Source organism: Lytechinus variegatus, chromosome 3, assembly GCF_018143015.1.
Source record: "Lytechinus variegatus isolate NC3 chromosome 3, Lvar_3.0, whole genome shotgun sequence".
NCBI lineage: Eukaryota > Metazoa > Echinodermata > Echinoidea > Temnopleuroida > Toxopneustidae > Lytechinus > Lytechinus variegatus.
In genome coordinates this window covers 13084570-13112233 of record NC_054742.1, presented here as the reverse complement: position 1 = coordinate 13112233, position 27664 = coordinate 13084570, and the positions used below count along the sequence as shown (strand labels likewise).

The window sequence follows — 27664 nt, the reverse complement described above, 5'->3', positions numbered from 1 at the left end:
GATTAACAATTTAGTCTTTAATGGTACACTTTGTGTTAAATGATTATGAAATATTCCATATCTAACTTTATTGGGGGTGATAAAATGTGCATCCGATCGTGTCACCTCAAGTTGATATTAATTTTCTCAGAAAATGTGTAAAAAATGATAAATAATAGATCAACATACAGGTTGAAATAGTTCCGATACCGAACGTGTCAAAGCTACGTGAAAATGAACGTGTAAATTACACTGCGGAGGAATACCAAACTCAGACAACAACAAAGCTGATATAGCGAGAGACAAGAAAAAGATGTCTGCCTGCTTGTCCGTGTTATCTTCGAAGTAGCAATGATAACATGTGTAGTTGCCTTCTGATGTCTAGCAGCACCTGCCTTTGAGAGCCAGTGGAATTTTTCCACAGGATATATTTTATGTGAATTATGTTGTATATCTGCTGGTGGACATCGATTTCGGAGCGGTGACTAGACAGAAAATAAGGTATGTTTGACTCGAAAATTGTGTAGGCTGCTTCACCCGTATCTATGATGACTTTCGACCGGGCCATTCACGCGGAGAATGGAGCGATGGGCTGTACCTCCCCATAAACACCGCATCAAACATGCACACTGCACAGCGCTGAGCCGGGTCATCGGGCGCTGAATCTCCAGTGGAGACGTTGTCGAGTGGAGGTTCGAGCCCGGCCCGGGACGGACGGGCTGTGCTGCTAACCAGCTATTAAAACTGAGTTAAGTCGTAGGCCAAACTTTTAGGTTTAAAATAGACTTAGGTCCCTTTTTCTGAGTGTTGCAACTACCCACCCACTGACCCAGGCCAGGGCTGGGTGCACTGAAAATTATTGGCAATGCTTCTCTTTCTCGGTCTTACTTGTTCAAGTTCAATGTATCACGAACACGTATACAACACACGTATACAACACACACAACAAGGCCAAGGTTTCATTACATGCCCTCGTGCATAGAAATATCAAGCCATAGAATACAGAGATGCCAAGTTCAAAGACAAGCTATGCGTGAGATTTTCTGTGAATCTGAGAGATCATAGAGACTAGAGTCAATGTATATGGCAATAGGCTGTGATAGTTGCGTGAGACAGAGATTTTAGGGGATGAACAAGAGTCCAAAATGGTTGAGTCTCACGCATAATGCGTGAGACTTGGTAGCTCTGAGAATAGAAGTCGTTTGTTGTGGACACCAGAACTGGCGTCGCAGCTCACGCGACCTAGCACTAGTTAGAAATCCACTGCCAAATGCGATTCTTGGTGCGAGGTTAGTAATAGTAGATCAATACTACACCTCGCACTAGTATGAGTGTGAGTGCACCTAGCCTAGTGACTAGAGTTACAGGACTCTGTGATGATATTTTTATGATATATTTTCCTTTCTTTCATCACAGAGCCTAACATAACAATGTTAGACATGGTGCCTAAACTTTAAGACCTACTTGTCCAAAAAAGATAAACAATGTTAATGATCAAATGATGGATTTCCCTCGAATTCGAAAATCCAGATCTACGTGTACCACATTAATTGAAAAAAAAAAGGAAATTATTGGTCCATCCAGTTTTTATGTGATGGGGGGGGGGGGGGGCTACATGTAAAGGTATGCACTTAACAAATGATAAAACTTTGCCATTTTTAATATTTGAACAAATCTTTCTCTACATTGTAATTTCTGGTAAATTGTAAAGATTTACATGTATAACCTAGAGTCTAGATAGAAGAAAATATCACAAAACGCAAAAATACGAAAATCCCGCTGTGTTTTCCGAACATGTCTTGATTTTGCCGCTCCATTTTGAAGGGGTCCTAAACTATGCACTCAATTTATCATGTGAAGAAGTAGTATTTCCTGTGCCTCAATTTCTAAAATATGTTGTTATTCTGTATCAAAATATGAATTTTAATGAAATATAAATTTCAAACAGTTGCTGGTTTTCTTTGCATTTAGTGATTAATTTAACCTTGTAGATAATTATTGAATAGGAATCGTTCGTCACTCTGCAGTCACAGATCCGTAGCCTATAGGCTCCTGGAGAGTGAGAATCATTCTACTGACGTAGGCTTAATATACTTTTAGCCCATTTACATACATGAAAGTTTGGGCTCAAAACCCTAAAGAAAACAAGTATTTTTGAGCAACATTATTGTTGCCAAAAAGCCCAAAATACTCTGTATGTGTAGAGGTGTAGAGCAAAGGCATCCCGTCCCATGCTCTGTGCAGAGTAAGCCTACATCAGTAGAATGATTTTAACTCTCCAGGAGCCTCCAGGCTACAGATCCATACAGAGAGTGCGCATTTTGCCATTGATATCACATGCGCGATGAGTGGTGTGAGGTTGTAGGACCTGCATAGCTTGAGGACCCCCTCATTCTATGAACAAGGTTATGAACTTATGATAGATATAAGCTTGTTCTCTGTTGCTCCTCCCTGTGTGGTGAAATAAGGTTGGCAATGTTTGGCTTATTTTCTCTTTTTCTTTGGGACAAATGCTTGATTTTTTGACACTGTCAGGTTCCATTACAGCTATTCATCATATAACTTGGCTCTTAAGTAAATTTGTTTCTTTAAATTATTTTTTCTGAATTGAAAATAAATATTGAAAAACTACAATTGTCTTGCCATATTATTTTCCACCAATAGAGGGCGTACACAAAAATATGCCCAAAATTCAAGTTTTCGAGCGCTTTGGTGAATACAAAAATTACTCCCAAGTTACTAATGAAAAAGAAATTGCAACTGTATGGAAACTAGTATTTTTGGTTACAAAAGTGATATTTTAATGATTTTTAAAAGTGTGTGCTGTGTACAGCATTTAGCATTCCATAGTCCTACCTGTAGATTCCCACAGGCAGAATAGAAAATAAACCCTTGAGTGGGACCCCCTACCGTACCTTTAGCTTTATACACCAATTGCGTATGAATTTATAAAAACTAGGTCTACATATGTATAAAATCATAGATATGAAAAATTAGATATTTCAAAATAGTAGTGATAATAATATGCAACATTTACATGTAGCACGTAATACAAATGTTTCTAAGCACTGCATACTATTACCCCAGCTTTAGAAAGGATATCCTGATTGGATGCTCAAGCATTTAAGGAATTCCTTCATACCGTTTACCCATTTACTACACCTGAGTGGAGAGTGGTAAATGAAGATAAATGCTTCGCCAATGGACGCAAGTGCTGTGGTTGGATTTGACCCCCCCCCCCCGACCTTGCAGTTCAAAGTTCAGAGAGTTATCTACTGAACCACAGCATCTTACCAGACAGATGACTGCAAAATCTTCCCAAGATGTGTATAGGCTTGACCTTTGACTCGCTTCATGATAACGTACTGAGATGAGCCACCTCATGAAGCTCCATTAAACAATTTTTAGGAAAATTATTATTTAACAAATGATAATTTTTTCATCTGAAATTTACATTTTAGTTCTAAATAGTTACTATTACAAGGCTAGACATAAATTTTTTTGGTGTTGGCCTTCAAAACCTATATATATATATATATTTTTGTGGCCCGATACTAAAGTTTGATGGCCCCCAAAATATAAGAAAAACATTAAAATTGATAAAACAAACTTTTGAAATATTAATTCTGCAGCCACTACCACTAAGTTACTTTCACTTTGTACATCTTATATGTAAATATTGTTTGCTGTTATTATACTCTGCAAAATGATTTGTGGTAAAAAAAATCGTTTTATCATTGTAAATATGAAATGATTGAGAGAGAATAAATGAATTGTGTTGTTCCCAGGTTGTGTGGACTTTTTTCTTTGATCAACATATAGACACACACTAATAATGATTTTTCCTTTCTTCCTCTTTGAATCCTAAAACTACATAGTATGCAGGCCAAAAATACAGCTATTCTTTTTTTGTTTTGCAGCATATAGCAGGGGAAATTCACAGAAAAATATGTAAAATCAGAACAATGCATGAAAGGGTGAAACAAACAGAAATAGATTAAAAAAATATATTACAAAAAAAAAACAAATTAATAAAAGAAAGAAGTGAAGTAAAGTCAAAGAAAAAATCAAGATAGAAAAACAAAGAACAGGAGAAAGAAATAAGAAGAGAAAAAAAATTAGAGAAAAGAAAATAACATAAAAGAAAAATGAATAAAACAAAATTAAAATAAAAATGGGGTAAAGGGGAAAAGAAAGGGGACAAAATTAAGAAGCCATAACAAATGTTTTATTACAGCTGTGGCAAAAGTCCATTCTGACTGGAATATAATTAAAAGCCAAGCAAATAATTTTCACTTGCCTTTTGGGAATGGGGCATTTATATTTTTATATCTTTTAGTTAATATAATTTTTTTCAGTAGCAACATATTCCATAATGATTATCAGTCAAATTAAATGGGAAGGGGTATACATGTACATAGTTTAACCTCTGTAAATAAAAATGAAAGAATAAAAAGCAAAAAACAATAGCGGCGAAAGTTATATCTGGAAAAAACGTGTGAGAAAGGTCCTATATTTGCCAAAATGTCTGAAAAATTCACATTTCATATATAAATAAAATGCGTTCCCAAAGTATTAAGAGCGGTTTAAGAAGTCATTTATGAACAATAAAGAAAGAAATTGTCTGTTTAATTTTGGCTAGGAAAGACAGCTTTGAAAAAAACCAAGTATCAACACACGTACAAATGCACATGTGGGACTGTGATGTACTTGCCTATGTGTTGATATGTGTATTAATTAATTTGGAACTTGGTCTTTTTGAGTCAAAAGAGAGGTCATAATTCCTCTTTTTAATGCTTGCAATTTATCAGGGACTAATCACTATACAGCCACTCATGCAAGCCGACTGTGTGGTAGAATTCTGTGTACTTGTGCGTGCGTTTGATTTTACAAGCAATTAATTGCATCAGCAATTTCATGTACTTCTGCATCAAAGTTTACATGACAAAAGTTAATTGTTTATATTTGTAATTAATTATGCAAATAAGCATATGAAATTTGCCCTAAAATTTTATATTTTTAAAAGTGTTTTTGCCTTTAACTCAATTTATTTAGCTAGTAGAATACTAATTTTTGGTGAGAGTATAAATTTTACATTTATACATGTAACAAATATCTAAGAAAAAATTGCAAAAAAATATCATTTTTTTTCATTTGTATTTCTTTGTTTTTTCGAACCTTTGTTTTTTATTGTTTTTTCTGATGAACTTTGTGGGGGACCCTTTTGTGATCATATATAGCATAAAATATATCCATTTGAACCAACAAAAGTAAGAATAATCATACATTTATGATTTTTGGTTGAAACACAATTTGCATTGATCTTGTACATGGAATCATGTTTTTGAGCAATTTTGGGTCTGACATGCACATACAAAATGTTGCGTAATTACGAAATCGGGCACCCGGGCATCGCAAATTTGGTCACAAATGATGCGCAAGACTTGAAAGTAAAAGTCAGTGAATGGTGGGTTCAAAAATTTGGCTCAACAGCATAGTGACAAAATTTGGTGAGGGGGGACCTCATATTAACCCCCCCCCCCAATTTGATAAGGGTTAATATTGCATTGAATGCACACTCAGACTTAACTGAGAAACAAAACAAGCATGGTTTTGCCTACATGTTCAGAAGAGTGTGAAATACTGTATGCATTTTTTTTATTTCCAATGCTTTTATTCATAACTATGATTGGGGTAAGTTGGAACAAATTCCAAATAGCCCCTTCAATTTTGTTCCAACTAACCCCAGAGGCACATTTGACATTTATAAGCTTATACATGTAGCACAAAAAAGGGACTTCACCATAGCATATTAATAACTTTATTTTGTAGCTTGGTACAAGTGTCTATTATACCCCCAAACTAGCTAACTTGATCTATAAACTTCTCTGAGATAATAAAAAATTTCTGAAAGAGAAAAAAATTACTCCGAAGGTGAAAAAACAAAAATTCCTTTCTAACTTCACCGGGCTTGTTTCACATGTTTTGTCTGTAATATGGTGGATGGCTTTTGATAATGGCAATAAATTGATGGCAGTATTGCATAAAGTTATTTAAAGGCTTTAAAGAAAATGACAATGTTTCAACTTACCCTGCGTTCCAACTAACCTCAGTCTTCCCTAATCAAGTATCACTGAACATCTTGTGCGAGTTTCAGGTCACATGACCAAAGTCAAATGTCATTTAAGGTCAATGAACTTTGGCCACGTTGGAGGTAATTATTTAATTGCTGTCATACCTTTCAAAGTTTATGGATATAGTTTGTGAAATGTTGACATAGAGGTAATCAAGTATCATTGACAAGTCTTAGGTCACATGATCAAGGTCAAATATCATTTAGGGTCAATGAAAATAGTATTGTATCATATGAATGGTGTTTTTTGTGAATAATGATTTTATAGTAGTTTTCAAAGTCAGCACTGCTACTATGTTGAATGGCGTAGTGTAGGTGAGACTGACAGATGTGCTCCACTTGTTTTTTTTATGCCTTCCTGTACAGTAAATCAGCTGATATTTGAAATTGTGATAACGAAAATATAAGCAATCCACAAATTATTAGCCACAAACTTATGAAATCATTTTAAACCTATAAGAAATTTATGGGTCAGCTGACAGAAAAGCACCTAAGATTCTTTGATTACTTGGTTCCTCATCATTTTTTTAACCCTTTGAACCCTATATTATTAGGGGCATTGGTGACCTATACATGTATTTACAAACTCCCATGATTCAAGCCCAACGTATATTTATGGCACCTTTCCCCCGCTAGTACCCGGACCGGGCTGTCTGGAGTTTTTAAGCTTCTCTTTAAACCTATAAGAAATTTATGGGTCAGCTGACAGAAGAAGCACCTACAAGTAAGATTCTTCAATTACTTGGTTCCTCATCATTTTTTTTAACCCTCTGAACCCTATATTATTAGGGGCAGTGGTGACCCATATTTACAAACTCCCATGATTCAAGCCCAACACATGGCATCTTTTCCCCGCTAGTACCTGGACCGGGCCGTCTGAAGTTTTTGTCTCACCTGCATAGCAGAGCGAGACTATAGGCGCCGCTTTCCCGACGGCGGCGGCATCAAATCTAAACCTAATATTAAGTTTTTGAAATGACATCATAACTTAGAAAGTATATGGACCTAGTTCATGAAACTTGGACATAAGGTTAATCAAGTATTACTTAATATCCTGCCTGAGTTTCAGGTCACATAACCAAGGTCAAAGGTCAATGAACTTAGACCATGTTGGGAGAATTATTTTCAAAATCTTAACCGAATGTTAATTTTTTTAAATGACATCAAGTATATGGACTTAGTTCTTGAAACTTGGACATCAGGTTAATCAAGTATTAGTGAACATCCTGCTCAAGTTTCAGGTCACGTGACCTAGGTCAAAGGTCATTTAGGGTCAACGAACTTTCGTCAAGTTGAGGGTATTTGTTGAATTACTATCATTACTTTGAAAATTTATGGATCTTCATTGTAGTCATGAAACTTACATAAGGACAGGTTAATCAAATATTAGCGAACATCCTGCATGAGTTTCAGGTCACATGACCAAGGTCAAAGTTCATTTAGGGTCAATGAACTTTGGCCAAGTTGGGGGTATTTGTTGAATTACCATCATATCTTTGAAAATTTATGGATCTAGTTCATGAAACTTGGACATTAGGTTAATCAAGTACCACTGAACACCCTGTACGAGTTTCAGGTCACATGACCATGGTCAGTGGTCATTTAAGGTCAATGAACTTTGGCCGTGTTCGGGGTATTTGTTGAATTACCATCCTAACTCTGAAAGTTTATGGATCTAGTTCATAAAAGTTTGGATATAAGATTAATCAAGTATCACTGAACATCCCCTGTGAGTTTCAGGTCACATAACCAAGGTCAATGAACTTAGACCATGTTGGGAGAATTATTTTCAAAATCTTAACCAAAGGTTAAGTTTTTAAATGACATCAAGTATATGGACTTAGTTCTTGAAACTTGGACATAAGGTTAATCAAGTATTAGTGAACATCCTGCTTAAGTTTCAGGTCACGTGACCTAGGTCAAAGGTCATTTAGGGTCAACAAACTTTCGTCAAGTTGGGGGTATTTGTTGAATTACTATCATAACTTTGAAAATTTATGGATCTACATTGTAGGACTTGAAACTTACATAAGGTTCAATCAAATATTAGTGAACATCCTGCCTGAGTTTCAGGTCACATGACCAAGGTCAAAGTTCATTTAGGGTCAATGATCTTTGGCAAAGTTAGGAGTATTTGTTGAATTACCATCATAATTTTGAAAATTTATGGATCTAGTTCATGAAACTTGGACATTAGGTTAATCAAGTACCACTGAACATCCTGTACGAGTTTCAGGTCACATGACCATGGTCAGTGGTCATATGAGGTCAATGAACTTTGGCCGTGTTCGGGGTATTTGTTGAATTACCATCCTAACTCTGAAGGTTTATGGATCTAGTTCATAAAAGTTGGGATATAAGATTAATCAAGTATCACTGAACATCTCCTGTGAGTTTCAGGTCACAAAACCAAGGTCAAATGTCAGTAGGTATATAAACTTAGGCCATGTTGGGGTAATTGTTGAATTGCCATCATAACTTTGAAAGTTTATGGATAGAGTGAATGAAATGTGGACATGGGGGTAGTTGACAAGTCTTCATAGTCACCGTTGACGTTCAAATGTCATTTATGGTCAGTGAATGTGGTATTATGTCATATGAATGGGGTTTTTGTGAATGATTGTTTTATAGTAGCTCTCAAAGTTAGCACTGCTGCTATATTTAATTGCGTAATCCAGGCGAGACTGCCAGAGGCTTTCCACTTGGCTTCTCGTAGACCTAGTCTACAATAAATGTCAACTTTAGTGTCTCTTTTGGGCTCAAAATCACTGTTTTGACTAAAGTCAGATTTATCAATTGCTTCCACATAGCACGTGACTTGCTGCGTATTACCCTGTGTATTACGGTTACTGCTTCACATGCCACACAAGCAATCGCAGTAGAGTGGCATATTTTGGCCTTTTTTATGGCTAAAACCTTCCGAAATCAATACCAATCTTGACTGAAATTATCGACTAAATATCCCTACACGTACTAAAAAGATGACTTACATGTAATTTTAAAAAGATCACCTGACATTTTAGAACCCGTGTTTTTGAAGTCACATGGATGGGGTATATGCACGTTCACTGGTACATGTAGGCCGGTATTCTGGCCTATTGTGTTCAAAGGATTAATGTGCATTCGTAGTACACTGACTGACTATGCTGGGAATTTGGGTAGTCTACATGTATGTAAGGCACTAGTGCCAGACCAAGTGACTTAATAGTCATTAGTGTCGTGTTTTTCTTGTTGAAATTCAGTATTTTCAGGTCCAAAGTTAGATCTAATTTCAGTAGAACAAACACTATTTTTTTACAAAAAAAAGGAAAGTAATAATATCCATCAAGGACAGGTTTCAAACCTGTGCCATTCTGTGACTGTGTAGCATAGTCATAAAGATTTAACCTGACACTCTTCCACAAGCTATTGATGGCAATATTGAGACTAAATAAATGCTTAAAGTTAATACCTCCTCTCTATAGGGGGGGGGGAGGAGTGATGTCACTTAACGACACCACTCACCTTAGTGCTGTGAAAACAGATTGTAAGAAACACAATGAAATAATTTCAGAAATACCGGTAGCCCTGAACATTTCAGAAAGTTTCATAAACTCCGAAGTAACAAAATAAGCAAACTTGATTATCGCAACGTTCAGCACAAAGTATGAATGTGATGTTTGTTTATAATGCATTGTAGGCATGCCAAAATGCTGTGCTGTTGTAAGGGTTGCTGGTGCATTGTTTTCATCGGCCAATGAAATGCTAGGGCTCAAGATTTAAAATGCCTGGATGTTCACCCCGGCCTATACTTTTTATACCCCTGCCAAATGAAGTTTGAAGGTGGTGTATAGGAATCAGCTTACGGTTAGTCTGGCAGACAACCAGTCCTTTGCAAATCTTGTGGTTCAAACTACTTCCTCAGCTTATTACCAATCATGAAATTCGGAACACACATTGCTCTTGGCCTTGGGATAAAAATTATGCAAGACACCATTTTTTCATGTGTCTTAAATTGCATTTATGATTCACCTGCAAATGTTCCATACATAAGCACTGTTTGATTCATTGAATAAAATATATTAGAAGACAAATTAGATTTTAATACCTACATGTAGCTTTGTTTTTCAAAAGTCAACATTAATGAGAACTTCTAGAAATATTATAGGTTAATGTTTGATATATTCAAAGAAAAACACAAAAAATGTACTGTACTAAAATCCTTATGCATATGACACTTGGTTCAAGTATTAATCACTTATTGCATTTAATGCACCAATTTTACGATCAGCGTATTGAAACGTCGTTTAAATGAAAGTAAGGATGGACGCAACCATGTTTGGACTAATCACGTATGGAAATGCTGATTCTGGCCTGAAAAGTGGAATTATAAACACGGCCTTAGATTGTTAAAATTAAGTTTTTGATATTGGAATGTTAGATTATACTCAAGTATAACTCGCATCCCTTGACCAAAGCTAAAGAGGGCTTTAAGTTAACCCTTGACAAGATATTTGTATGATTTTTAGTGTACACTCCCCACCCAGGTTTTGGGAACCTTATGACTTTTATGGGCCCATAGCAGTGTTGGCAGCCGCAGTTTAGGCAAAAAATTCTTCTTCTGAAGTGGATACTATAGAACAGCAATTAAAGTCATATTTTTAAACAAAATGTAGAATGTTAAAAAAAAAAATCATTGATACATGGTTTTATTTCTGATCTTATTAACATTTTTCTTGACTTGTGAAAAGGAATTGAATTGGATCTTCTTGTAGGTCAGATGCATTGTGAAAAGGTGCCTGCTATAAACCTTAGAGCACAAGTCAGCTCTGCTCAAAATCAGGGGCCGAGGTGCACAGTACCATTACTTAAAAATAATTATATTTTTGTTCATTTTGTACTAGTAAAAAGATACTGTTTTACTACAAATATATGAATATGCACTATTTGCCTTTGTCTATAATTGTTTCATCAATTCCATTTTTGAGAAAAAAATTGCCTAAGGTGCACATCTACATTGTATTTCTTACTTGGTTCTATCCTACATGTAGTTCCCCCAAACGATTCATTGCAGATCAACATACTCTTGCATTTGCTATGATGTGCAATATACTGCATACAAATAAACTTCTTAAACAACAAAGATAAACATTATATAACAACAATGTCTCAAGACTGCCCGCACGTAGATACAATAAATAAAGTACAGTTACAAACTCAAGTACAGTTTAGGCTGTATTCTCATTTATTTCTACTTTAAAGATTTTGTATTGTTTACTATGTTCTCTTTAACTTGATGTACATGTACATATCAAACTCAAGAACAAATTACTTGAATGCATGTATATGTTTGATGTCCATTGTCCAGTGTAATATTTCATTTGACATCTCAAATGGAATAAGAAATATTACCTGAAATTTATTGTTGTGTCTTTCATTTCTGGTACTGAAGAAATGTAATAAAAAGCGGCCAAGCCAAACAAAGTGAGTAGAGATTATGATTTCAATCTGATCTGACAAATAGCATTTGGGCAATGTTCTCTCATCTAAGTTCAAAGGTATGTTGGTCCTTTTATTGGATGACATCAACATCATTTACATCAATGTGAAGTCTGATTTTTCTTGTCAATACCGTACGGTACAATACATTTTCATACACTGCATGCAATAATCACATAAAAATGAATAAGATATGGTCCTTACACCATCAATAACCATCATTTTCTCTGAATCCTGGGGTGGTATTCTGGAACACTGTCATAAATTTTGTCATTTCTCTCCGAGATGTGACAACACTATGATTGTCACAAATCGGTATTATGAACATTGCCTTTTGGTATTCAAACTCGGTATTAATATTGCAGTCCCATGTAGTCCCATATGTAGATTTTCATGGCAACACCATGGGAGTCTACATGTGGGACTACAATATTTACCGAGGTAAGTTCAAATCAGAGTCGGGAAAGAGGTGAATATTCTTCATTTTTCTGATAGTTTTCAACTAAATCAAAGTAATTTCAAGGAATTATGGAAAAAAGAAGGACAATTCATGGATTTAAAGATGTAAAATGTGAAATTTTAGCAATTTTTTTTTCAATTTTTTTTTTCATTTTTATTTTTTTTTTAGCAGGAGCGGGTACGACATCTTGTAAACGTATTGATGTGACCCAGGCCTAGTTTCACCACAGATTAATTAATAGCTCCACAGCTATTGCATATACAATGTTAAGAAAAATCTACAATTTATCATACTATTGTAATGAATTGATTAGAGCTCCTTATGGAGAGCAATTCTGAGGAGCTCCTCAAAAAAATAAGGAGAGCGATTTATTGAGCTCCACGAAATTATAAACGTGAAGGTCTGGTCAAAGGTCATTTAGGGATCATTAAACTAATATTGACTTTAAAAAAACAAATGTTAAGATTTTGAATTTTAATAAAAGGTGTTCAAATTAGTGGTTTGATATATCATCATAACTTTGAAAATATATGGCTGTAGTTTATGAAACTTGACATAAAAGTAATGAAGTATTTTCAAGTCATATGATTAAGGCAGGTCATAGGTCATTTAGGGTCAGTAAACATTGACCATGTGAGGATTATTTTTTTATATGTTATGACTTTAAAGGAGAATGAAACCATTGGAACAAGATAGCTTGTGTGAAAACAGAAAAATCAAAGAAACAGATCAACAAAAGTTTGAGAAAAATCGGACAAATAATGAGAAAGTTATGAGCATTTGAATATTGCGATCACTAATGCTATGGAGATAGCAAATTGGCAATGCGACAAAGATGTGTGATGTCACTTGTGAACAACTCTTTCATTTGAATTGCCTCTTTTATCACATCTATCCATAGATCATGTGTTCTTTCTACATGAGGGCATGTATTACATATTTTTTAAGAATACATCATGGATAAAGAGTTTGTATCATCATTAGAAAAAGCAAAAAGAGACATTTTGAGGGTATTGTATAGTTCACCAAAGGAAAAGTTGTTCATCAGTGACATCACACATCCTTGTCGCATTGCCAATAGGAGGATCTCCATAGCATTAGTGATTGCAATATTCAAATGCTCATAACTTTCTCATTATTTGTCCGATTTTTCTCAAACTTTCTTTATTCTTATTCTTTGATTTTTTCTGTTTCTACACAAGTCTATTTGTTCCAGAGGTTTCATTCCCCTTTAAGTTCATGGATCTTGTTAATGAAAAGTGGACATGAGGTAATGCTGTTAAATTGAATCGTGTAATGCAGGCAAGGCTGACAGAGGTGGTCCTCTTGTATCATCATTTATCACTGATGGTTCATCTTATTGGCATGTAAGAGCTTTATTTTTTTAAATTATAATAAGGAAATTTACCTATTTTAGTAATACACTTTATAAATATTACTGTGTTCAATGAATTTATTTCTTTCATTCCAGGAATACATCAAAATGCAGAATAGCATGCCGGGAAAAATTACATCCGACAAGGAGCTGAGTGACCTACTTGACTTCAGTGCGGTAAGTTGAATATTGTTTTGGAAATTGATACATTTATGCTATGCTTTATGCTTCTTTCATGCAGTTCTTGCTGCATCAAATATAAAATGGCCAAGATGCAGTGGAACTGCTATGTACAGCATAGTGAAAGTGTAACAAGAAATTTTGACATGGCATAGCAGCCTGCATAATCTTTATAGCCCCATTTTGGGATTGCCGTCTGAACAGTGCGTAGTAATGACATAGTTAGGACCTTCTCAAGACCGACAGCTTCATGACAACGTGGACGCAGTGGACATGGATACAGTGCAACAATAGTGCTGTCCATGTCTATTTCACAGCAATTATCTGTTTTATACCGTACTGTAGACATTGGAAGATCAACATTTTAGCCCATAACAAGACAACACCTCTCTGAGACATCTCCACCAACTGCATCCATCCCCTACAATATTCCTTTCTCTACCTGGACACTGAGGCAATAAGCTTCAGGAATCATGTTAAAATGTTAAAACCTTTAAAAATAATCATGAATCTGAGTGATTTTTATATTTTTGGAAAGAAGAATGATTGCTTTGACTGTTTAAAGTTATTTTTGTCATTTGTAGATTAAAAATTTGTTGAAAACTCCATGAAAATAAGTCGTTGAAAAAATCGCTTAAATTTCACATTTTTAGGTCTTCGGCATGAACGAGACTGAGGTATGTCAGAAGGTAACCATGAAGGTAAAACTTTGTGTGAAAAATTAGTTCTTGAAAACATGAGATACAGATATGTCTGGAAATAATACAATTCCTTACGATTTTTAACCAATGAATTTGTTTTCACGCTGAGTCAGCCCACTGAAAACATAGACATCATCACCCAACTTCAGTCCTGTATACTCGTTAGTTTATTGGACGGTGAAGTAGTAAATGCTGTAGCGTGCCACCAAAGGGTTCATTACATGCCGCTGCGCAAAGAAAAATCAAGCCATATACATGTAGAAGTTGTGTGTTGTGGACACAAGAAGTGGATACTTGCAACCTGTTTCTGTTCAAAGCACCACTACTCAAGCCATATTCATCTCATCTCATCTGGTTTACAGTCTTTTTCAGGATTTCACTCACTTTCAAGAAAAGAATACTTCTAATTTTCTCTGTTCATTACATCTCCTCTTTCCATTTCAATCTTTCTGCCTGTATTTCCTTCCCTTATTCATATTACACATGGTGAACCGTAAACCTTCTCAATGTTACAAACTCCACCATGCAAACCTACAAAGATCATCTGAGGTATCTGCAAGTTGACCATTGAAATGTAGCTTTTGGTAAGCTTTATTTCATCACTGATCACGGTAATCGTATGTCAGTTCAGTAAAATACAGACGATAAAGAGAAAAGGGCAAATTTCTTTGCCTACTGCCCTACATGTACCTTGTACTTTCATTCAGCTCGGTAAGTACAGTTCGAATGCATGTAAATACTTGGACTGGGTGTCCTGAGGTGGTGCGCTTGGGAATTGGGTTCGCTGATATCATGACTCCTTGTTACTTTGTGTCAGAACCCCATTTTGATACAGTGGTTTCTTAAAAATAAGTCTTTGGCACAGCAAAAACTTGGCATGCAATTCTGTACATATCTCATGAATATGCATAGCGAATCTCATGAATATTCAATGTTGGGTAGAGATATGTCCGGAAAAATTTGAGGGCATATTTTGGAGACAACGTAAATGAAAGTAAGCGAGAAATTATAAATATTTGATTGTTTGACATAATTTTTTCAGGATAGAATGATATCATTTTGGAGAAGTCCTAAAAATTTTAGGGTAAGTTGTTAACTTACCTCAAAAATATAACTTTATAAGCAAGCAAATTTTCCATGAAAAATGAACTTTGTCTCCACGTGCGCGGATGATGGTTGAAAATTCAAAACAAATTGGGCATTATCACCGAGATAATTGCAGCCGTCCGCTGGGCTTGGAAAAACTTCATTTGAAGCATTTTATTATCATGCATCTTGAGAAGCCCATTTTCCTCTTTTGAAAGGTGTGCGGATATTGATAAAGGTAATACATACTATTCCAGGATTGTGTGTGTAAAACTAAAAGTCATATGATATCATGACAATTTTGTAATTTTTATTTTTGGTAAGTTTGTATTAAAATTATTTCAATCTCCTTCATCCTCACAAGTATTTATTTCTTTTATCAGAATTATTTCCCTTTACTGATTTGGATTTCCCAAATCCCTAACCCATTACCAATCCTCTCAACGCACTTTGAAGAATGGCAGTGGGTTAGGGAATTTGGGAGACAGTCCCTCTATGTTAGCTTTGGGAAAGGTACCTTGCCTCTATCAACATCCATTCTGGACTAATATGGAAGTGATAATGATGTCATTAGTGTGACATAGATGAAGGTGGGGCAAAGGTTATAGATGTCACTAATTGAAGTAATGTTGATTTTCTTGTCAGAAGTGTACATTTCTGATACATGTATATGGCAGTGGCAGAGGAATAAATTTTAAGTTTTAACTATATGTATGTGCAGTTGGAAATTCATCTTGTTTTTCTCCACTTTATAAGTTTCATTTCAATAGGGGACATTTGGTATTTGGAAGATGCATGATTATACATTTGATTAAGATGCATAATTGTACATGTTTTGCCTGAGTCATGTTTATTTTATAATGTTTTACTGGACTGGTCTTTGTAAATGGGCAGGGAGGGAAAGAAAAACCTTCCCAAAAGTTGCTGAAAAGTTATTAATTTTGGGAGCGCTTACATTTAGCTATATGGAAATCCAACAATGGCATATTTATATTTTTATTATTCATTTTTATTTTCTACTTTCTTTCTTAGCGTTTGAAAGGTCTATATAAAGTGCTTCATAAATTTGGTATACTATTATTATTAAGATTAAATACATATTTATTTTCGTGAAATTATTGGACTAAAAATGTGAGATATTAGTATGTCCAGAAACGAGGTATAAAATAAATAGAAATATGAAAGAAAATGGTGTCCTGAGAAACCTAAAGGGTTTGTGCAGAGGGATTACTAGAATAGAATAGAAAGAAGAAGAAAAGACGAATGAATCATTCTTACAATATGTGGGTGTTTCATAAAGCTGTGTCAAAAAGGCTTGAACTTTTTTTAGATGCTATGTAAAGGCCTGGTCACACCGCCCGAGCGTTGTTGGAGCGGTCGTGGAGAGGAAAAATCATCACCGCTCGCTACTGTTCACCATTTTCGATATCGATTTTTTTTTTTTTTTTTTCCATTTTCCCCCCCAATTTTGTGAGCGAAATTCGGCCCTCTCTCCCTACCGCTCCACGACCGCTCCAACAACGCTCGGGCGGTGTGACCAAACCTTTAGTCATCTATTTGCATAGAGACACAGTATATAGCGCAAGAAAGGGTCAAACCATTCATGTGTAAAGCCATTTGTAACTTATGAAATCTTAGCTTTATAACATCCACCCAGAGTGTGATGCTACACAGAGTATATTGGAAAATGCTGATCTATGAAATGCAAATCCATTCATATTTCCTTCAGAATGTTTTGATTTAGTTGGAAAATACCACAAAAGTTAGGAATATTTTTGTATTACTCTGAAGATAAATTTCTGGAAATTAGAGTTGATATTGAACATCAATGTACACATACATAAAACATCACTTTCTTGCAAAGTCAAAAGCCATCAACAAATAAAACATGTAGGCATAAAAATACATTTTACGTGAACAAATAATACAGGATTAGTTAGAGAATCACTGAATTTGAATTCATTTCATTGTGGCTTTTTTCTGACTTTGATGAGATTGATTTTTTTAGCATTGACATGTCATACCCTACATGTACACTGTAGGCTATGACTCAAACTTGGATCTGATTTGATCTCTTTTTTTTCTTTAAAATCTTCTGTAGTAAAGACCATAAGCGTAAATCAAGGATTCATGAATGATCTGTTGTCATTAAATTTATTTTCATGATTATCAGAAAATGACAATTTTCTTTTGGCTTTGTCTGTATTTTTTTGCATTCAGTCCCACACTACATGTAGTCCCACAATGTACACACCAATTTTCATTATAAGTGTATTGGTAATTTCAAGGAAACGTGGGTAATGGATGAGCATTTCGTACATGTAGATGTACATTCATTGTAAAGGTGAATTTACAGAAAATTTTGGGGAACATTTTTTGTAGTCTCTGTGAACAGTTGACAAAATGGTAAATGCTTTAATTTTAGTGGTCATTTGAAAAGTGGTTAAATGTTTTCACTTGGTGCTGATATTTGTTCACTTGAGTTGATTCATGCCATGTCCAAAATGTCATTATAATGCCATTTTATATTTCATAGTGAGCTCTTTGTACATATTTTTTACATGTACCTGGTGAAGTTTACTGCTTAACTTTATGAGCGTGCATTCCTCACTTTTCTTGCAAAGTAAAGTTGTATCCTTTCATACTGCTTCTCTTCGCCAGTTAATACAAGGCATGCGATGGGGCTCTGCCAGAAACATAGAAGGCTACATTGCACGGTAAAGTGTGCATGTTCTTTAATAATCATCAGATTGCAGGGCAGTGTTGGTGAATTTGACCTCTGATTTAATGATGTGGCAAACCAGCAAAAGTCATTGTGTCCCATTCATTTCATGCTGCCATGTGTAAATTGGTGAAAAACCTCTTCCCTGCTTAATTACACCACCTCTTTACTGAGCAATGTGGAGAAGATACCTGCTTAAGATCAGCAGGGAAGTTATCATCCATGCCTTTTTTACTGGTCACGTCCTTTCCCTGCTCAAGTTGACTTCGGATTGGGAAAGAGCTCTCATGGAAACAGGTATTACTTGACGGGTATTGCACAGCAACATACACTATAAATACATGTACACATACTGGCACAAGCTGACTTAGCAAATTGAGTTTCACATACATGCAGGCCTATTAAATAGATTGATGTACAGTATATTTTTTCCTTCATGTTTTGTATTTATAGTTTTTTTTTTACTTGCTGCAGTAAAAATTTGTATATGGTTTTTCCCTGATCAGTGTTAGATTTAATATTGCAATGAATTATAAATACAGAGTACCTGTATGAGTAATGACCTATCCTGTGAACAAGTCCATATGTTGTACTTCTATTGTTCAGTGAGGCAAGTAGAAGCGATTTCAGCTACTGAAAAGATTACACCCCATGTATTTTTCTTGTTTCATTTGATGGAGCAAAAATTACATTGATTATTTTCCCCTAAATTTGATTGTGAATTGTTGAATTAGAATCCATTATTTTGTTTGCAAACAAAACACCATGAAGATGTTTACATACTAGATTATTTTACCGTAACACAAGTTGAAATGCTATGTAAATTGTAAAGTTAATGCAGTTTCTGGATTATGACGTTCTACTACATGTATTTGTACCAGGCAAAACAAATAATTTCTTTAATTAATTAATCAATTAATTCAGTCATCTTTTATTTATCATTATTTATTTATTTATTTATCTATTTATTTATTTACGTATTTATTTATTTATTTTATTGTATTTTATTTTATTTATTTATTGAATGATTGATTGATTTATTTTATTTTATTTATTTATTTATTTTATTTTATTTATTTATTTATTTATTTATTTATTTATTTATCTATTTATTTATTTACTTATTTATTTATTTATTTATTTTATTGTATTTTTTATTTATTTATTTATTTTATTTTATTTATTTGTTTATTTATTTATTTATTCATGTATTCATTTATTCATTCATTCATTCATTCATTTATTTATTTGTTTGTTTATTTGCTTATATTCATAATTTTATTTGTTCATTTATCATTATTATTATTTATTTATTTTCTTTTTTTTTGGGGGGGGGGGCTACTTTTCACAATGGATTGCCTAAATCTGCAACATTTTTAAAAGATTTAACATTGCAATGAATGGTGAATTGTAGGGGCTCTTTTGAGCGTTTTGAGGGCTACATGTAAATCACCATGAGCCCCTGTTACTGTGTTTGCATGTGATTGGCTTTTGGTTCAGAACTGCAAGCCGATGCAGAATCGGCTTTTGGGGCAAAAACCTGAAATGATCCCCTCACCAACAATATACATCATAAAAAGACAACGCTGGATCCGTGTGCTTTGAAGTACGTCACAATGGTAAAGTAAATGAAATGCGCGCCAATTGCCGATGCAGAATCGGCTTTCTGTTTACACGTAGTAAAAAAGCTGATTCTGCATCGGCTTGCAGTTCCGAACCTACTACTTTGGTGGTGCAAAATTGCCGATTCTAAACCGAGAGCTGATGCAAGTTAATCGCATTTAAACGCGACAAAAAAGCCGAATTTTGCACCGACTCGCGGTTCACAACTGCGAGCCGATGCAAAAGCCGATCACGTACACGGTATGTGTTATTTTTTTCCTGACATGTAATAAATTACTACATGTACATTATGCAGTAAAGAACTTTAAATATTGATATAATTGAGCATAAAGGTTTATGTAGATAGGGGTAATCTGAATTATAGCCTCAGTAAATCAAAGGAACTTCAATTTTTTTATGAAGTAATGTAATCTTTTCTTTGAATACAGTCATGTAGGATCATATTTTGAGTATCTTGTTCATCATGTGTGTGAGTGTGTGTGGCATAACTTTTTTCTTAAGATTTCAGAATCAAAATTCTTCAGACTGGGATACATGTAGGTCTCTGTTTTTGGATGTGTCATCAAATAAGAGTATACAATAGACTTAAGAAACATTGAAGGGGAATTCCATTCATGAGTTGTCTTTCTTTTTTAAACTAAAGGCAGAAAAAAATAGAGAAACATCATGTTATCATAAGTTTGATTAAAGTCCTTCAAAGAGCAACATACATATGTGTACATGTGCAGTATTTTTTGGAGTTTTTCAAGATGTGATGAATTGTGAAGTCACATGCGGGTACCTCCCCCAAATGTCAAGCAATATAATTTATGTGAATCACAATTTGTATAGTTCAAATTCAGATGATTGAAAGTTCTTTCTTTCAGTGAAAAGAAATACATGTTGTATGTCTATGAATGCACTACAGGTAGGTAAAAGCAGTCAATTTCCTGAGAAAACTGCAGTTTATCCTATTAGGCCTATATTATGTGACAAATGAGTGAGCTACTCACATCACATGTTACACCATAACAGTTATTTTTTAAAATTTATTGTGACCAAATCTTTATTAACTTTCCTTTTGTCATTTTCCTCTCTTGACTATTAACCAACTTCATGTCAGTGTGATTTTACTCTTTAAACATTTCAATGTTCATAGGAAAGCTAAAGAGTAGGCCTACATGGGTTGACGAATATATTTTCCCCCGCTTTCAACAGCGACTTGAGTATCTAGCCAGATTCAGTTGACACGCTCAAGGGCCCACTCTGGCAGAGATAATCTCTCCCCATTATCCACCGAAGAGCGAGAAGTGGATCGTCTTCACTCTGCTCTCATATGGCTGATTTTTATCACCACGCATAATATTACATTCCTCTTTTCATCAGGTTATCCTGTGTGTATATTAAGATATGAGCAATCAAGTGCACCATTTTAGCATATAGTGGAATGATTATTACAAATCATTAGATTTTGCTGGAAGATATTGTGATGAAATGAAATAGAAGTGCATTGTACTACAACTTTATAAATTGAATGCAAAATCCGCACTCACGTTTCAGTGCAGTGTATTGTTAACTCTTGTGTAATGATGAATGCATTTTGATACACGTATGTTCATGGGCTTTTGTGCATATGTATCAGTATGCAATTACAATTATTTGCTCTCCCTAATTTTCAATGCTTAAATTACATACTGCCTTTAGGGTACAGGTTTTATCATTGATACCTGCAAATTTGTCATATTGTTTATGACTTTATATCTCAGATATTTCATCAGATACTCATTGTACATGAAATGCTAAATTTTGTTCAACCTTGTTTCAGGGCTGGAAAACACATTGAAAGATTTGCTTGTAGAGGAATAAGTAATTAAATATACATGTTGATACCTGTACTGTTGCCATGTACAAAATGTAGTTGGGCATGTGCTGTGGCAGAGAAATAAATTGCTATTAAAAATGAACATTTTATTTGATTTCTTCATTTTATCTCCAATCCAGATGTTTTCCCCACCAACTGGTGGTGCAGGCCCCAAAAATGGTAATGTAGCTGGTTCTGATCATCATTCAGCATCCAACTACAAGCAAGGTAATACCAAATTACATATTAAACTTTCTTAATCATCAGCCTTTATGTACTTTTCAAATATTGCAATAATTAGTGTGTGTACCCAACAACTAAATAAATGTGGCAATTTTCACTATTCATGAATTGCTATTCATATACATGTAAGACCTATGTTTACACTCACAAAAATTGATATTTGTCAACATGGATAATCCATGTGACATTGTATATTCCAAGATTATGGTAAATACATGTACATGTATGTTGTCAAAGACAACAATATATATGTGCATGGATATCACATACAGAAATGTATTTTATATGCATTTACACACAGTATAGTTCTTTGGCTGAGTTTGGCAATTGAAATTAATTCTTCTAGAATATCTTATTCTAGTTTGTTTGAAATAAATATACACATTCACGCTTGTACATTAAATTTGCTGAGATTAGAACATGCATTTTAAGAACTTCAGTTACATTGACAAATACATGTACCCTTGATTCCATGAATTGCATAATGAGCATGCTGTTCATCATTACTGAAGCAAGTCTGAGTTATACATGTAGGCCTATAAGTACGTGTGTAGGCCCTACATGAACATTATGATGGTTGAGTTCATTGATAGCAGAGTGTCTGATACCCTTTTCATAAACCTATCCTCCAATTAGCCGCCTAAGAGTAATGCGGATAATTCAATAAAAATTGCGTTCATAAACTCCGAAAATAAGCCGCATTATTTTTACGAGCGCCCGTCCTGAGAAAGGGGGATAATCGCCATGACAACTGGACACGCCCCCTCCAATGCGGTTGTGTTGGAAAAGGGTGACCTTGTGACCGCACCATGGCAATTATCCGCATAATTTGGAAATGCGTTCATAAACTCAAAATCTTGTCCCGATGCTGCTATTATGCGGATAATAGCAGCATCAGAGTAATGCGGATAACTCTTGTCCTCCTCCAATTTTACGACCAAATTATGCTGCTATTAGCCGCCTAATTCATTTTAATGGGGTTTATGAAAGGGGTATGAGAGTGTACTTGAAGGAAATAGATTTTCAATTGGCCCATAGCATTTGCTGTTTACTTTTTTAAAGATAAATTATTCTTCATTCTATATTTCTAGCAAATAGTAATTGACTTGGAGCTGCTGATAAGTTTAGTAATTAATATAATGAAGCAATCTCTAATGTAAATTGGAAATTTGAATGTTTTAATCAAGTTATTTATCTTCAGTCCCATATCTATTGAGCATTCCCTTGTATGTTTCCTTGAAACCCATTAACCCTGCTTTAGGGAGCAAGGAAATTACAGGAGCATGTTTCAAGTGCAAGCTTTACCTATTCCATCAAGTCTGGATTCCCAATAAAGCCAGTGCTTTATGTTGGAGAGTAGCTCCAAAGCTTGGAATTCACTGCCCAAGATTTTAAGGTCAATGGGGGCTACGAGAAGAATAAGAGCCAAAGTGCAATTTCCCTCATCCCCATCAGAATTAAGCCAGCTCTGATCTCCCCAGAGAGGCGGCCGAGGTTCGCACGTTTAACAGGCATTTTACGGCTCCAGTAGTCACTCGCAGTGGGGCAATCGTCTTCATCGCATTTCTTGTTCAGCCATGTTCCTTCCTTTGCTGAGCCCCCTTTTTTATCAAAGTATATAGGGCTGTGCCAATCAGGTAGATCTGTGCTCTAAAACACAACTACATGTACATGTATGGCAATTACCAAAATAACTACATATAGTACTTAAGAAAAAAAAATACATGTATCATAGAATGAGATGTACATGTACTTCAATCTATTTCTTTACTAACTGGATGAATTAAACTTAAAAGTCTGAAAGCAGTTTCAGAGTACAAACATGTTTTATATAGGGGCCTACATTGAAATGTTGCATGATTATGACAGGTATGAGAACTATTGCAGTGTGTCACAAATGATATAAAACTTACGTGTAGGAATCTTCTCTCTATTTGTCTTTTCACACTTTTTTGTTTTCATATTTAACTTTTTCATTCAGTTTATTTACATGTATTTGAAATTTGTCTATCATTATTTTTGTCATATTTTTTTATTACATAACATGAACATACATGTACAGGTACAGTAAACTCAAAAGACAGCCAAGATTTTTGTTAGAAAGCGATTGGGCCTTTGAGGTTCAGAAAATGATTCTGTCAACTTTATTCCCCAATTCATTTCCATGCAGCTAATAACATCAAAGGTCAGGGGTAGCCTAACACTGTCAGTGAGAAAAAGAGGCAAAGTTCATTAAAAATCACTAATGTTTGTGTGAAATGCTTGATTTATGTGTATTTTTATTTGTAATTGATCATTGCTAAACTTAATATGATCATGTGATTAAGAAAGGGAGATGGAGATTTTTTTATTTTTTTTGAAATAAATCTTGCACTAAAATGAGACATATTTGAATGCAGAATCTATCATAGTATCTTCAACAAGTAATGAAAAAATGACCAGGATACACAAGATGAATTGTAGTGGAGTGTTGCCCGACTTGCCTTCCATTGTATTTGTAAATCTAGGATAATAATACCATACTTGCAGTAGTAATTACAATGTGCAGTGTGTCTTCACTATATTCAGCCTTGTTGTATTTGGCATTGAATCTTGTGATAACTCAATCATAAATGAATACGTCAGGAAGATGAATATGGCCTACATGTACATGTAGTCATTACAATCTCCAACTCATTTTATACTCGGCAAGAACAAAGTAGAGCAGAAGTGGGATATAGCAAGAAGGATGGGGGGGGGGTGGCATTTACATTAAAGTACCCTTTCTCCAGAGTACCCTTCATTTGATAGAAAGAGGAAATTCTATTAGTGCATCTGTAATTAACTGTTACCCGGTGATTGTAAAATCAATGCTGAAGAGTAGGGGTTCATATTAGAGTAGGGATGGTGTGCTAATTGCATGCCCCGTAATTTAGAGAGCAACCTTGTGATTGTCTGAGAAGGGAATGTAAGTGCTAATTAATTTACTTGATAAAAGACAACTACTACCACTTTGGGCCGAGATCACTCCTGATTGAATATTGCTATTCTTTAATAGGGAAACACAATCACAGGTTTCGCATTTTACATGTACATGTACATTGTTGGTGCATCTGATGATGAGAAATGGAAACACTAGGCATTCAGGTTAACACTGCATTCACGTATGAAACTTGTGCATATTGTTTATTCTCATTGTAGTTAATACATGTAGAATGTACCCTGCAATGTTTTCTTGTTCTCTCAAATGAAAGAAAATCAGATTTCTAAAATTTAGTGCTGATATCCATTTAGTGTTATTCTTAATAATTATCTTTATTACTTCAAACTTATCTCCATGGTACATGTAACAGTGACCTTCTAGTGATTGTATAGATTTGTAAACATTTATCTTTATTTATTTTTGTTTAGAATAAACCTTCTCAAGATCTCACAAAAGATGAAGCCTAATGTACATGTAATAGTTAATTTTCAAATGTGAACGGTGTATTACAAGGTCTGTTCGTTTCAGGATATGATGGTCATTATTAGTCATTAAATGGATCTTGTTGAAACCATAATTCAATTAAAATGTGGGCTGTAACATGTCTCCCACATCAACACTACTTGAAAAAAAATATATATTGATGGGCATCAGGTGGAAAACAATCTTGAAAATTGTATTTAACTCTATCTCTATTACTAGGCTGAGTCATATTTTTTAAAATGTTTAATTGATTTTAAAATGGTTTCTTGAAAGTGTATATAAGTCGTTACAGCCCTCTCTTGAGTCTCTTCACCGTTGGGGTCTGAATATTGTAAGAATGCATCATCAGAACACTAATTTAACCATTTTAAGGGTTAACCTGAAGCTTTTGAAGAAAAAAAAAACTTATTTGTTTAAATTGCATTTCCTTATTACTTTTTTAGGAGGGAGGGGGGGGGGGCATAGAATTTCACTCCATCTTATCAAGTCGAATGCACTGTAAAAAATCAGATAAATTCCCCTTTTTTGTTCAGAACTGCGAACTTGGAAATGATTTTAAGAGCATTTAACTCTGACTGGCTGTTACATGTATTACGTTGTTTAATTTACATGTATGCATGATATTAATAGTTACAGTTACATGTAAGGCCAGGGTGTCTTACACAGAAAGATGGAAATATACTGGTCAATACAAATGGATAAAACCTTGAACATAATTTTCTCTGATTTTTTGTGACTGGTTTGTACTTTGTAAGACTGACAATGAATCAACTACATACATGTACATCTAGGGGACGACTCTGGCGGTAAAGTTTTGCCTTAACATTTTATTTTAGAATTGATGGTGAACATTTGAGATATGGATTTGTGAAACTTGAAATGAATTAATGTATTTGTACATGTGCATTTTGATATTATAATGAAATGTGTCAATGGATTAAATTGATATACTATCAATGCCATCGGAATGGTACATTGATACATTATTGAAATAGAGATTTCAAAATACATTGTTACAAAAGTTGAAAGGGGTCAAGATGCTGTCTCATTCAATTTCTGCATCTGATGGAGAAAACTGGAATTTTGATTTGAAGAAAATTAAATTTCCAAATTGGTAAATGTCACATGCCATTATGCTTCTTTTTCCAAGTAAACCCAGTTTTCTTTTCTTGATGTGACCCTGATAAAGTCTTGAAGTTATGATTTGAATCAATAGTATATGATGATTACAATGAACAAATGATCTAAAAAACCATTTGAGATTTTGATCAGTAGCAATTAATTATTGCCAATGACGGGAAACACATTTATCAAAAGCGGCAGGAAAAGGCTGAAGAAAGTTATGCCTTCAGAGCGCACCCTGCCAGACAAGGAGGATCTTATCTTCTTCATATCTTTTCTTTTTTACTGACGACATTCATCTTCATTACTGCTTCAAAAAACTCATTTTCCTCCTTCCAAATTGTCATGACACATTTAATTTCCTAATTGCGTCAATATCAATTGTGATGCATGGAAGTACAGGGCAGAAACAAAAGAAGTACTTTTTGTTACAAAAATAGGAATATGTCCCTAGATACCTTGCTCAACATACAAGTAGACTGTGATAGAAATCTCTTAACATAACACGGAATGGATTAGTTTTCTACAATTGTAAAGAATTTTTTGATTGCTTCCGCCCAATTTATTTCTATTTGGGTGGGTTCCGCAAACAGTCGTTTTTTTTTTATCTGATAAGATGTTATCTTTAAACTTCTCAATTATATTGGCTGCTGCACATACACAGTGATTTAAGATATAACTCCGTCTATCATTACCATACCTGTGAAATTTATTTTGTCAATATTGTTATTTGGTTGATCACCATCTCAGAATCAAAGTTTGCAAAGTGATGACATATTTAACACATACAGTACCTATCTATTTTCTTCTCCCAGAATTAGAGAAATCCCAATAAATTTTGACTTTCCAGGAAAGGTTCAGGAAAAAAATACATTCCAGGATATATTTGAATCAAGTTTAACACAAGTTTCAGTATTCATGTTAAAGATGAATACCAGTTGTGCTTACGATCTCAAAATGAGTTCAAACAGGATCTATTAAAGGACAAGTCCACCCCAATAAAATATTGATTTTAATTAATAGAGGAAAATCAAACTAGAGTAACACTGAAAATTTCATCAAAATTGGATGTAAAATAAGAAAGTTATGACATCTTAAAGTTTCGCTTAATTTCACAAAACAGTTATCTGCACATCCTGGTTGGTATGCAAATGAGGATACTGATGACGTCATCCACTCACTATTTCTTTTGTATTTTATTATATGAAATATCCGAATTTTCTCATTGTCAAGTGAAACAGTGATTAATTTCTCCCGGAACATGTGGAATTAGCATT

The 27664-nt window shown here is 34.5% G+C and overlaps 1 long non-coding RNA gene across 1 annotated transcript; it reads left to right on the top strand.

The window, feature by feature from the left end:
- Positions 1–27407, top strand: LOC121410253. Its single transcript, XR_005969301.1, has 4 exons — positions 1–480; positions 13522–13602; positions 21718–21805; positions 23082–27407. It is a non-coding gene; the product is annotated as an uncharacterized LOC121410253 (long non-coding RNA).
- Positions 27408–27664: the final 257 nt, after the last annotated feature.